This window comes from Haliotis asinina, chromosome 5 (genome assembly GCF_037392515.1).
Source record: "Haliotis asinina isolate JCU_RB_2024 chromosome 5, JCU_Hal_asi_v2, whole genome shotgun sequence".
NCBI lineage: Eukaryota > Metazoa > Mollusca > Gastropoda > Lepetellida > Haliotidae > Haliotis > Haliotis asinina.
The window spans coordinates 38,345,448-38,359,680 of record NC_090284.1 but is presented as its reverse complement, the minus strand read 5'-3'; the positions used below and the strand labels follow the sequence as shown (position 1 = coordinate 38,359,680).

The following is a 14,233-nucleotide window of genomic DNA, read 5'->3' as shown; positions in this document are numbered from 1 at the left end:
TGTTCATTCGCGAATTACTGGAGAGCGGAATAGGCAACGCGCACGCATTACAACCATATCCCCATAGACTACTTGTGACGTCATACGCTTATTTCTGTGCGAAGACCACCACGTCGCACCATCCTGTGACGTCAATCGTTGGGTAGGTGGTAGCGACGTTACACGTGTATAAAGTCATTGGTGCCTATCCGATATGGCTCCCACACACCCTGGCTGGAATGTATAATTGACAGAGCCCAATTCCCTATTAAAGGTACTGAACTTCATTCCATCGAAAAGATCACATTCCAATAGGACAGTTTAAATTGTACGCACATCATGGCGTACAAGAACCCACGGTACAGAAGTTGAAATGATCATCTAGCTAGTCAAATATTTCCAGGTCAGTGGGGGTTTATATGAGACGCTGCGCCACAACCTTATACCTATATACATTGTACTGATATATTTAACGCGGAGTATATCCCACGAGTTTGAGAGCGTGGTAACCAGTTCACAAACACGGAGAAACAGACGTATACCAGCCTTTAAAGTGATTCATGAGAATTGTCACTACAATACGGATTGTGAATAGAAAGAAATGCTTGGTGGTAGTAGCAGCTGCGACGACTATTCTACAACGTCTTCAAACCAACTCGACATCAGGTGACATCAGACAATGCGACAACGACTGCCAGCACTACTGTTTCCACATAGTCGTCATTTTCTAGGGCAGCGATCGCTAGACCTTATGGTATTACTGGAATGATGCAGCAGCTTCCAGGGACGACAGTAGCAGCAGCAGCCACGTTACTCGGGATGACGTACCCGTCACGAGACACCGAGGAGGAGTCCCTTGTCATGTACGTCTCTGAAGACGGTGGACGGACGACGATGTAGCAGTGGGGGTGGGTAAACCTTGACGTTGTAGCAGTGGGGGTGGGTAAACCTTGACGTTGTAGCAGTGGGGGTGGGTAAACCTTGACGTTGTAGCAGTGGGGGTGGGTTATCCTGTTACCCAAGAACATTCTGAAAATGAAATGCTTAAATATAACAGCCGAGTTTATTAGTTGTCATTTCATGGATAACCGCGGTGAAGTACAACATCCCAGAGGACTATTCAGTTCCCAAAAAGTATGTCTTGTTCAAACAAGAGTGAGTTTAGTTTTACGCTGCACTTGGCAATATTCCAGCTATATAGCGGCACTCTGTAAACAATCCAGTGAACAACAACATGAGCATCGATCTGCGCAATTGGAAACCGATGACGTGTCAACCAAGCCTGACCATCCCGTTAGTAGCCTCTTACGACAAGCAGTCGCCTTTTATGGCAAGCATTGTTCAAACAAGAGTCATCAGAAGATGACATATGCCCCTGGCCTCATACATTTAAAGGAAGAAATCCTCTGACAGTTACAGCCCCGCTTAATGATTTGTAGACTAAATGGCACTCGTTTCCATTGAACCCGTGAAAAATACAAATTTCCCAAATTTGTAAATAGCAAAAGGCACCATCTTGTTTGTTGTATCTACCAAATTTGTGTTCAAAGATGTTGAACGGTTTTTGAGTTATGCTCCGGAAACAAAATGGTTACGGACGGACATGGCGTCTACTATTGGCCCTCCTGTTAAGCCCTGTCCTTTCTCCCTGCTGCCATCACGTCGTGTGGTCCAGTCTAGTTACCCTACTGCATGACAGTTTACAATTTGGAAACTTGCAGTCAACAATGTCACTTGAAGACTGGGTGGTCAAGGATCGGACCACCAACAATATTATTTAGGAATTTAAACTTTCCTCAAACTTCAAAAGTTTCCATTTGTATAATATGAAAATAGATATATATCGGATTGACCATGTGACCTGAGTTTTACAATTGAGCAGTTAGATAAACTGATACATCCAACCACAACAGAGTTTCACACAATAAGTCTATACAAAAACTCAAAATACAATCCTGGTTTTACCTACAGTCAAACCCTTAACCACGTAAACAGTTGGGCTGCCATGTGTGGACCCAAGATCCAAACAATACGTCTTACAACTTTCAGAAGGACCCTTTCCCCAACATTTTGCTTGATTTGTCTCTTCAAGACCAGAAACGGTGCACAGCCTCCACTATAGCTTGTTTCACCTCGTGTGCTTGTAAAGAGATGACAGATGAAGACTGTGACAAGATTCCAGATCACTGGTGAGGATGCTGGTCCGTCCAGCCATGGGAGTTAGATATGCTTATTTTGTAGTGCGACCCCGCAAAGTGAGTTAGTATTCTTGCAGATGTTAACATTTAAGGCTTTCGCGCTGCCGAGGCTTGGCAGTAGGCAAAATAATGTAGTTCAGGGACTGCGATAGTCTGTAGTACAGACCCTGAAGCAAATATATCCAAGAAAGTCCATGCAAGTCTGCAGAATGTTACAAGTCTAGATTCCTTTAGCTTCAGAAAATTAAAGTCTCAGGGCTCCAGTTCAGAATATTATCATTTTTTAACTATTAACTTTTTTTCAGTAAAATGTTCCTTTCAGAGACTAGTTGTTAGTCTAGGACTGCAAGACAGACTAGAACATTACACACTATGGTTCCAGCTACTTTCAGATTCCGGTTAATCAAGTGTTTGCCCAATGATGTCATTAACGCTTTCAGCGATTCTGCCGTCAATTTGAATGTCATGTAGAGTTCCTCACGCCGACAAGAGGGAAATGTTGACGCAAAAGGTGGAAAATAATATATCTGCCATTACCTCTTCTAGCATTAGTCATAACAAACCTTGCATAGAGCGTGGTAGAGTCTTTTCCGGCTCTTAATAACCGACCGTGTCTTCAAACTTTACCAATATGGTCTTGTTATCTCGGGCAGCCCATTCCAGATTCTTAGATTCCTCTCGAGATGCATTGGTGGGTTCTTGGATAGGACACTCCTCTCCGAGAAAATGAGACTAACTAAAAGAAAGACAGGACAATATATTATATAGATGCAACAAAACAAAGTCATCAACATTCCCCGCAATGGCAAAACTTTCTCCGTGAATATGTCAACCAGATATGATTATGTAAAATGTTTTGGCGTGTACATGGCAAAGTGGAAGAGCAGTACTGAAAGCAGCACTACCAAATTCATTTGAAGCCACACTTGTCTTGGAAACGCAAAGAAATATATTTTATTCAGGCATCCAAAACCACTAAAAGGCACCAGTTCACCCCTATATCTATCTATGTGCCAAGACTTAATGAATCAGTGAACGGTTCTGCTCTGGAAAAGACGAATGTGCACGAACTGAGTCCTTAATACCTCCACAAACACATTGCGAATCATATATTGGGATGAGCACCATCTATGATCTGTAGGGTATACGTTCCGATTAATCTCCACAAGGCGTTGTAATTGATCAGCTGATTGTTAATCTCTATGTATTGTATTTGTTCTTACACTTTTCAGATAAGAAAACAGCCATGGAAAATCTGCATGAGTCTGGACGCTCCACTGGCCGACGATTGTATAAGCGACAACCCAGTACAAAAGTGCATGTACATAAATGACCGACTTATATATCATCAACTGAAAAAACAAGATTTTGAAAAATGGGTTATTTCTATCATACTAAAGTTGGTGTTATCTTGTGACAAATGCTCAGAAAATTCCGATTTCAATGTTTGGAGTCCACTAGGTTTAGGTGACATAGGAGAATACTCTTGTTTTCGGGGCGACAATACGTCTTGTTGCCTGATATAACTTTGGTAATGTTTACACCCTGATATCAAATAATACAACTTGGGAATTTGTTACGAGTATTTAACAAAATCAAATGAATAATGTACAGGCATTTTGGCCGTTTTGACTAGGACCCAGTCTAGATGCCCTAAAATTCAATCCATAGGTTAGGGTGGCGCGTCACCATGACAATGCAGGCAGAAAGAGCCATTGCACAGATACGATAATGACGAAATTTATCTATAACCTAAGTGACACACAGGATGTGATAACACTTTTTAAAGGAAACAATATTATTAAAGACTATACGAACACATTGTTGCTTCTAAACACCATAGGAAGGAAGGAAAAGCTTTATTCGGTATTTATGGCCACATGACCAAGAGTACAATTAAGTGAGCATAATATAGGACATGGACAGGTTAACAAGTTTATACAGGTAAACAGTTTCAGGTAAATTGCAATATTTTAAAGTAGTTTTACGTTCTTTCTTGCAAGCAACTGAGTAAACTTTGATCTGGTTGGGGATATAATATAAAAATCAGGAATGTACATAGAACGTTGTTGTGAGTAAAATGGACATACGAGCAAGAAATGATAGTCATCTTGTATTAAATTACAGTTACATTTATCACATTTAATGGAATCAGAGTTTATCCTATTATAGTGACGGTGTTGAATTTTAAGTTTATGACTCATGCATCTGAATTTAAATAAAACACGTAAAAGATTTTTTCGTAACAAAACTGATATATATTTTTCAGGTTCAAGTACAGATTTATATGATGAGTAATGATTTAAGAATGACGAAGAAGTGATTTTTGCATACCAATTCTGGAAATCTATATCTTTACATCTGTTTAAAAACATTTATAAAACTTGTTACCTCGCCACAGTCTTGCGATAACCACACAAAAGAAAATCCAGAATGAAATAAAAGTAAACGTACACGGGATACCCAATTGTGGCCATCACTGTCGTCATATCTTTTTAGCAGTTCATAGCATGCCTTTGGGATGCGATAACTTTCCATATTCAGGAGTCTACACCAGTATTTTATACAACGGGTGAAATACTGCACACAAAGGTGGCTTCTACCCGTTTCACCGAGTACAATATTTGACGATTCATTTTTGCTAACACGAAGGTATCTTTTGAAATAATAGCTGTGCATTTTTTCAATGTTTGCACGATAAGTAAAACCCCATATTTCTGTACTATAAAGTAAAATTGGTGCAATTGTGCTATCGAATATAGTGGATGCCACAGACAAAGATATACTTTGATATGTCTTGAATAGAGAAAAAATAGGAAATGAAGCCTTCCTAGCTTGTAAAGCTAATGTTTCACATGCTTTAGACCAGTACAATTTCGATGTAAAGACAATGCCAAGATATTTATGAGGTAAAACATTCATGCTTGTACCGTCATAAAACCATTTTTCGTTATTACGAAGGTAACCACCATTCCTGAAAACAATAATGCTGTATTTATCCAAGTTAACCTCTAGACCCCATTTGATACAGAATGAATTTAACGTATCCAGTTTTCTTTGTAGACCTATTACTGTGTCATCGATAAGAGTGACGTCGTCTGCAAATAACAGTAAAAGTATATCATTCATTCCATTTTTCACGAATATTCCTCGTACGCCACATGTATTCATTTCATCAACTAATTCATTAATAAAGAAAATGAATAGAACAGGACTTAGAATGCATCCTTGCCGTAGTCCCGATGATGTCGAAAATACGTCTGAGCGCACACTACCTATTTTCACACAAGCAGATATCTTATCATACATACCAGGGAAAATGCCGCAATCTAGAACAGCATTAAACAATATTTCTAGGTAGGGAAGTAAACATTGGGCATGTTTAAAGAATTCGGGTGGTGCACCATCAATACCTTGGGATTTACCAGATTTTAACGCTTTGATCGCGTTATCTATTTCTGCTCTTGTAATTGGTTCAGACAGAAAGTCAGTATTGTTACATTCAGTACAGTAATCATGCTGTGTCAAAAATTCTTCAACATTCTCATTGAACTCAACATTTGTTTCCCGACATGCCGGGTTTAACAGACTCTTAAAATATGTCACCCACTTGCCTGTTGTAATTGTGTTACTTTCATTACAAGTATTCAGTAGAGATTTTATCTTATGCCAGAACTTCTTAGTCACCACTTACAGCTGCACTCTGAATCTCATCAGCAATACCACTGTTAAACATTCTACTTTTATTTCTGCATAGGAGGCGAAAGTGTCTCTTTGCTTCAATGTATATGTTTAAATTTTCTTTTGATCTGTATTTGCGGAACATATTAAGCCAGTGAAAGTTACATTTTTTAGAACCTTCGCATTCTTCATCGAACCATTTTGGTTGCATATTCTTTGCTTTCGGGATTTGATCATCACGACATTTAAAGTGACTACCTACACAGTGTAGAAACTTAAGTTTCTCGGTGGCGCCATTGATATCAGAATGGACTAGATCAAGGAACTCATCTAATATAGAACGTGCTGTATTAGACACTACAGACTCATTGAAGGTGTAAACCACCATTATTCCACCTGAACTTTTTGAGTTTTACACACTCTACATGACGATCACTGACCACTTGCGGATTTTCGCTACAATACTCGACGCATACCTGTATAATGCACGATATAGGAAGGTGGTCAGAGTCTGACCGCGAGTGGACAAACATATCCTGAATTAAGTAGAAACAATTGGTGGACGCCAATATGAAATCAACAAGGCTTGAGAAATTGTGTGTAATACATGTAATAGACCCAGCTTCGTCGCCTTTTTTTCCTACCGTTAACTACATGTATACCCCATACCTTGCATACTTCTAGAAGAGCCAGACCATACATATTTACCGTAGAGTCTTGTGTTGCTCTAGTCTCCCTGAAGCTGTCGGCACGATACAAATCTGATAACGGTAAGAAGTTCAAATCACTATTATGTTCCAACAAATAATCATCGCTTGTGCCCACCCTCGAATTGAAATCGCCTAGAAGTATTGTAGGAATATCATCACCATAATCTGCTCTAATAGCAGCTAATTTCTTATCAAGCTCATCAATGCCATTAGAATCTGGGTCAACATAAAGCGGGGATCCTTCTGGATGTACATAAAGGAATCCTACAATGAAATTGGAAAAAGTGGAAAAAGACGCTATTTTCCCAGCTGGGATATATCCTTTGGAGAACCTTCGCAAACACCTTTCGAACATAAACAGCCACAAATCCAGAGTAACGACCATACTTCCGTAACCGTTTTGCCGGTGCTACATGACACACATTCTGTGAATAGACTATAAAGCGTAGTGGAATCGCTTTGCATCGTTTCTAAAAGACCAAATATATCAAACTGTGCACAAAAGTCCATAAATGAATTATATTGTATGTGCGACTGCAGACCACGGATGTTCCAAGCACTTATGTTCAAGTTGATTAAGGAATCAGTTCCCGAACCTTGGGGTGTAGATCTTGTGTCCAGCTCAGTATGTAGGTCACGGCCGAGTTAAGGTTAAGGTGGCGCGTCACCATGACAATGCAGGCAGAAAGACCCATTGTACAGATACGATAATGACGAAATGTAACTATAAACTAAGTGAGTGAGTGTGTGAGTTTAGTTTTACGTCGCACTTAGCAATATTCCAGCTATATGGCGACGGTCTGTAAATAATCGAGTCTGGACCAGACAATCCAGTGATCAACAACATGAGCATCGACCTGCGCAATGGGGAACCGATGACATGTGTCAACCAAGTCAGCAAGTCTGACCACCCGATCCCGTTAGTCGCCTCTTACGACAAGCATAGTCACGTTTTATGGCAAGCATGGGTTGCTGAAGGCCTATTCTACCCCGGGACCTTCACGGGTCCTATAAACTAAGTGACACACAAGATGTGATAACACTTTTTAAAGGAAACAATATTATTAAAGACCATACGAACACATAGTTGCTTCTAAACACCATAGGCGCATATGTAACAAGTGACAGATGGCGTTTCTTCCTGTTCGGTAAAGAAAGAATTATTAGACAGTTACCAAACACCAGGTTTGAATCTCAGTTTGCCTAATCATCCAATACAATTAAAGACGTACACAATTATATTTCATATAAACGAAATAACTAAGCATTGAACGTTTATTCCAAAGAATTAGTTGCAAACTTGACAAACTGGTGCCCTTACCTAAAACACGGTCCACAAATGGTAACGGCTTGTTGTCACCTTGACGGTTCAGGCAGAAAGAGGAAGATTACAGTTTTGGGTGGGGTGTGTGTCCCATGTTCCCACTTGCCCCCGTCATGTGACAACAGAGTCCCTTGGGATTGGTTGCCGTGCACAGCATCAAAGCTTTATTATATATAATTAGTCAACTGCAGACAAATTACCCAGCCCCTGGACATATGAGGTAATCTAGTGTCAAAACAACCGGTCGACAATGCAGCACCATGCTGTTACGCGCTGACCGGTATTCTGGTTAGGGATTACTGAATTTGAGAAGATCTGTTGTTTCACGAACAATAGAGTAAAATCAATTAGAGAAGCATTATATAATTAAGTGCTGGTCTATTGAACGAAACATCTGCCACTTTTGTTTTTAATGTTTCAAAATCTCGTCGCTATAAATGCCGCGAGAAAACAACCGAGATGAAGACAATGGTGTCAGCAACATATACCCACAAAAGACTCGGTACGCCGCTACACGGTGCCAAATACCAACACTAAACAAGCTCCAATCAGTCTACGAAATTGCTTCCAAATTTTGCTAACCAGTCGGGCTAGCTATTCCTGAATGTTACTTCACTTGCCCGAAATTTGAATTTAGAACTATACAAAAGATTACAAAAATAGATCATAAAATATTGTCGGCATGATACGGATTTCATCAATACGCTACTAATATGGCAAACATTTTGATCAGCCCATAATCGTGCATGATTTAAAGTGCGTTATAACGTAACAAGCCTGAGAGGCCGATGTATTTTCAGAACGACCCCATCCAAATTCACTGGCCAGTCGCCTGAGATTTACAGGCCCAACAGGAACTTTGAACACGGCATAGCGCACCAGTAACCACTTCTTACACTTTCTGACAGTCAAACGTATCTCACACCTCAAAGTATTTAAACAAATGTTGAATGTACAATTATCTCCCGAGTTATATTAAACATTTAAAGCACATATCTTTCATCATTTTATGCTTTTATTAAATTCATATTGTATTTCGTTATATATTCCGTGTATTCATGTCAAGCCTCTCATCAAAAACGAATTGCTTTTATGTTAAAAAAATTATTGTTCATGCCCCTTGTAGAAATATTGTAAACGACCATATAACAAATCGTGAACTTTGGGCCAAATTCGGGTGTAATCTATATGTATCGTACCAGTCCTGCAAGTGTAACGTATCAAGTGCATCTATACTGAACAGAAACCAACGACTGCAGACTCACTTTATGACCGACGGGCAAATGAACAGAGGATATTTCACCCCACTAAGCATCATACTGTATTCTATTTTACACACTTCTCCAGGAATATCCCTGCTATTGATACCTCCGTAGATTTTCTTTTCCCAGACCACTGCAAATCTCGTCCGTACAGTATTTTAGGAGAGGTAACGTTTCCATCATCTGCATCAGTGTATAATAGCATTTCTAAAGTGGTCAAGTACTATGTCCAGGGTCCCGTTTCACAAACCTATCGTAGCGATACGACTGTATCTGTCTGTTGGTGTAAGTCTGTTACAATATGTAGTCGTAGCGCTGTCACATGTCCCAGCTCTAGCGTCTGTGCTCGTGGCGTTGGCTGCAAAGCTTTCAGCTCTATGCAGACATTACCGGAGACATTACCGGAAAGAGGGGGTGGGTGAGAAGAGTTCAGCCGGTACCCCCATCTTCGTACTTGGTGAAAAGGAGTCATTTCCTGTAGTAATATTCCAACACTGAAATAAGTTCACTGATTGCTTTTTTTCACCTCTCCTGGTTTAATGAATGTGTATTTGAGGTGAAGAGTGCACTTTAGTTTGCTATTTTGGTTTTTGATAGGGTAAGGGAGTACGAGCGGAACTCTTACCAGGGGCTGAAGCTAGAACTCGTGTTCGCTTCCAGTACACAGCCATTATGCATAGTTTTATTTTCTCACACTCTTTGAAAAATAGGGATACCACAAGTTTTCATTTGGACAAGCAGTATAAATGTAGTCATTTCAACGCACAGCCATTTCTCTTGATGGCCATCCCAAGACAACGCATGGCGTGCACGTGCACAACGCAGTAGTCACATATACGTGCATGGGGTGTCTTTCATGATGTTGACGGTTTCAAGAAGGTCGATAAATCACTATTTCAGCAAGATTAACAATCATCTTGCATCACTATTTTTAGTGTTTGTCTCTAGACGTTTTACTTTCTTTTTGAATCTGAAAATGCTACACGTACATACACAGCTTTCTCTCTCTCAACGGACATTACTGTACAAACATCCATGTTCATAAGGAAGTGCAAGTGGTGCTGCACTCAAATATTGTAATATTATTGTATTGTATACGTTTGGGTTAGATATCAGTCCGTAATCCCCGCTTGAAATGTGTTATGTACGGTTAGGTTTCGGGGTAGGGGAGACAAACCATGCTCGAAAAAACCCCGATCTATTCTTAGCATAGAATGAGAAAACTACTGGATGTTACAGGCAGAATCTTTCCCCTCCTATGGCAAACGAATTTCATTGTTAATTTGGAATGGTCAGACTCACCTGCTTTCTGGGAGTTGAGTTCACAATTTGATGCTGCAGGCGGTGGTCCAAGATAGTTGACAAGATGCTCAGTACTGCATCCTCAATGAGGTTCCAAATTGTGACGGTGGTCTACTTAAAGTACACACAAATCTGAAATGATATATGTATATATATATATGTAGTGCACAATCAAAATATCTATTTCATTAAATGTAGTCATATGGCAAATTCGTGAGATAAATAACAATTGCACTATTGCCGCTAAACATGAAACACTCAGAATGAAAGGGCGGAAGTCTTACCGGACCTAATATATATATCTTAATTAACGTAGAAATACAAATTCCAACGAGTAAAGTTAATGTACAATATGTTCGGACTCAAATACCCATAGGTGAATCAAGTGTAATTGACACCAAGAACTTCTACAGTAGCTGTAAGTCAAAATATACTTCTACAAAATGCATAAATCACGAATACTGAATTACTTTCAACAACTGAAATATATTTTTATGATTTACTCCTATGATATACAACCACGTTTAACTAACCTGTAAATCACCAATTCAAAATCCTCTTGCCATGACCTTTTTAACCACCTTGCCAGGTTGGGAGAAAGACTTCAAGTGAACGATCTTCACATTTTCCCCGTGCATCTGTCACTCCAACATCCAATCAAAATGATGTACATTTTGAGTCAATGAATGCTGGGACGTGTTCAGAGCCGCATGCGCCTGCGCGACTGCCTCCCGCGAGCCCTCGCACGGGTCCTGAACGGAGGTGAGCGCTTGGTTACTATAAACCATTCGTGACCAACTCGTGTTATTCCGGGAAAAGCCGAATAGCTTTTCGTCTTCTTGTTGGAGGTTACGGAAAGGGACGAGTGGTGACGAATGACATTAAACATGTATAAGACAAAATGTTATGGTTGTCTACTTCTTCTTTATTCTTTACGCAACATTTCTTGGCTCTTCCTTGCCCCTTCGTCAGGTGGATGCTAACTAATGATGATGATTTGGATGGGTTTGTTTTCCATTAAACATGGGCGCCATCTTTGTTCGCATGGCGAGGTAGCTGTGAGGATGGTTCGCGGACGCTCGGGGGCGCTCGTCGGGGCACAGGCGTTCAGGATCGAGCGCGATTCTGAACACGGCCCTGACCTCATTAAGATTCGGCTACACAGGAACTGCTTTTGATGCATGATCCAATGTTGGCTATAAATAGATCATGGACTTGTGAAAATATAAAGCGTTTCACTGACAAATTGTATTAATGTGTTATGAATTAACATAACGTTCTTTTAACCACTGACAAAATTGAACGCATAACCATTAGAACGACAACACTACAGGCAACACTTTGATACCCAAAAAAACCCCACAAACTTTCGTGACATCACAGACCGATGTACATGTCACCAGACAATCCTAGAAATCAGGCGTCTTAACATCCTTACAATCCATTGTGGCCGCCATTAACCACTAGGCTACCCCACCGCCCCAATGTAACTCGAAAACGAATAAGCATAACATACTCAATAAAACGCTGGTCATAATCAAAACATCGTACCAACACTGTGAGATTTTTTTTTCTTACACACCTGAGACCAGTGAAGGTCCCGGGGTAGAATAGGCCTTCAGCAACCCATGCTTGCCATAAAAGGTGACTATACTTGTCGTAAGAGGCGACTAACGGGATCGGGTGGTCAGCCTCGCTGACTTGGTTGACACATGTCATCGGTTCCCAAGTGCGCAGATCGATGCTCATGTTGTTGGTCACTGGCTTGTCTGGTCCAGACTCGATTATTTACAGACCGCCGCCATTTTGCTGGAATATTGCTGAGTGCGGTGTAAAACTAAGCTCACTCACTCACTCTTACACACCTGACTGTCCCTTTCTCTGCTCTCCTCCCTCGTAGCAAATAATGAACTGCGTCAATATTTTAATGACAGTTAGTTAAACAACTTTGTTTATTTGAAAGAAAAACATTCTGCAAAAACCTCACAGAGTTGGTATGATGTTCTGATTATTATCAGCCTTCCATTGAGTATGTTATGTTTATTAGTTTTCAAGCTAGACTGCAATTCATCCGTCCGCTTTTGAGTCAAACGGACTATATTGTTCAGTGAGACGTATAATGTACTGATTGCTTTCATGACATAATTATCTGTACATAATGGAATGTGTATGTGGTAATAGTTCAAGCGTTTGAACATTTGTGATGTGCTTTCTAGGAACACAAAATGTCTGATGAATCATGATAGTTAAAATTTCAGGTGTAATGAGTTTAGTTCAGTTTCTGTACTTCTCATCCAAAGTTTAGATTGACTAATTTAAATACATCCACTTACTTCCGGCGACTGTTTAAAACCAACTTTTGCAAAATATTCCATACTGTTTAAAGGTACTGTTTACACATTAACTGATGTATTGTTTATAAAACAAATTAGTAACGTTCTTAAGATTATTGTCATGAGTCCAATAAATGCTTAAAAAAACAGTGAAAATTGGGATATTGTGAACAAACTCTGCACAAAAACGCAGTTGTTCACTATCACGACAATTACACACGTTTTACAGCAATTTGATTTATGATTCTCGTGGAATTCATCTGCATAAGGTTTGCAGTTGATTCCCCCAAAACAGTGGAGAAATGAATCTTCGATGGTAATATATATCTATTGTGTGCGTGCGTGCGTGCGTGCGTGCGTGCGTGCGTGCGTGTGCGTGTTTGTGAGTCTGTCCAAGAGCGGTGGTCGTGGTGGTTGCTCTCGGGTGGTAGTTTAGGATGGTGGACAAGAGTAATGGAAGACAAGAGTCGGTGAAGACAGCAGCAGCCATGGTTTGTTATTGTTAGGCTGAGTGATGGTCGAAATGGTATACACAGTGGTAAACATGTGACCGAGCGCACATCGGGACTGAGTGGCCAATGATCCCGATGTGGAGACCCGCTCTGTCACCTCCACACATTCAGAAGTCCGACGGCGATTCTTCATCGTCGATGTAGGTGGGGCGACGGTCTTGGTCGACACACCGACTAGCCGCACAATCCGTCCACTTCTTTCGATGATCTGGTTTCCCTGGTTGGTCTCACTGGATGGTCTCGCTGGATGGTCTCACGACTGACCATATCAGTCAGGTTTTTATACACAGGGCCATTACGCCACATTGTGCAAGGTCACTGGCCCATGCACATGTACGTATACGTAAGATTCGCCGACGTAGGGAGGTGTTAATTGACATGTAATGGTAGCGTTTGAGAATTAAGGGCCCTGCCCGGAGGGGGGTTTTGATAAGAGGACCGAATGTTTGCTGAATACATTACATAGACAAAGGGGATAGAATTTCGGTGCACTTTGGACTTATATTGAAACAAATAGAACGTTTGAATAAATGAAGTTTTAAGGAAACTTATTGAAATGATTTAGTCTATGACAAGTCTAAACTTTGGATGAGGATTATATTTGCATCAGTTAATATGACATTGCTACTTTCCGAGATGCACTCAGACAAAACAAGAAGGATACTTCCACCAAAATTTTAGTTTTTGATCCCTTTTAAGTGTGTTGCACTTATGGAATGTTCCACCCGTTGTCTCCCAGATAAAAAAGATAGACATGTAATTATGATTTGAAAATAACACTAAGTGGTGCTATCTCACACCAAACAAAGGTACCAGAATGGTTCTATTTGGCAACGCTTGAGGTTATAAACATGAAAGAAACCATGATATGGCTTCAGACTTTCTATAGTCGTGAACAATTTGTGCATGCAGAACAACAGTGAATTTGGATG

At 40.3% G+C, this 14,233-nt stretch overlaps 1 long non-coding RNA gene across 1 annotated transcript; it reads right to left on the bottom strand.

The window, feature by feature from the left end:
• Positions 1-508: 508 nt before the first annotated feature.
• LOC137284422 (uncharacterized) lies at positions 509-11,220 on the bottom strand. Its single transcript, XR_010956901.1, has 4 exons — positions 10,990-11,220; positions 10,457-10,588; positions 2,741-2,913; positions 509-1,008 (listed from the first exon to the last, which is right to left on the bottom strand). It is a non-coding gene; the product is annotated as an uncharacterized lncRNA (long non-coding RNA).
• Between the last annotated feature and the right edge of the window lie 3,013 nt (positions 11,221-14,233).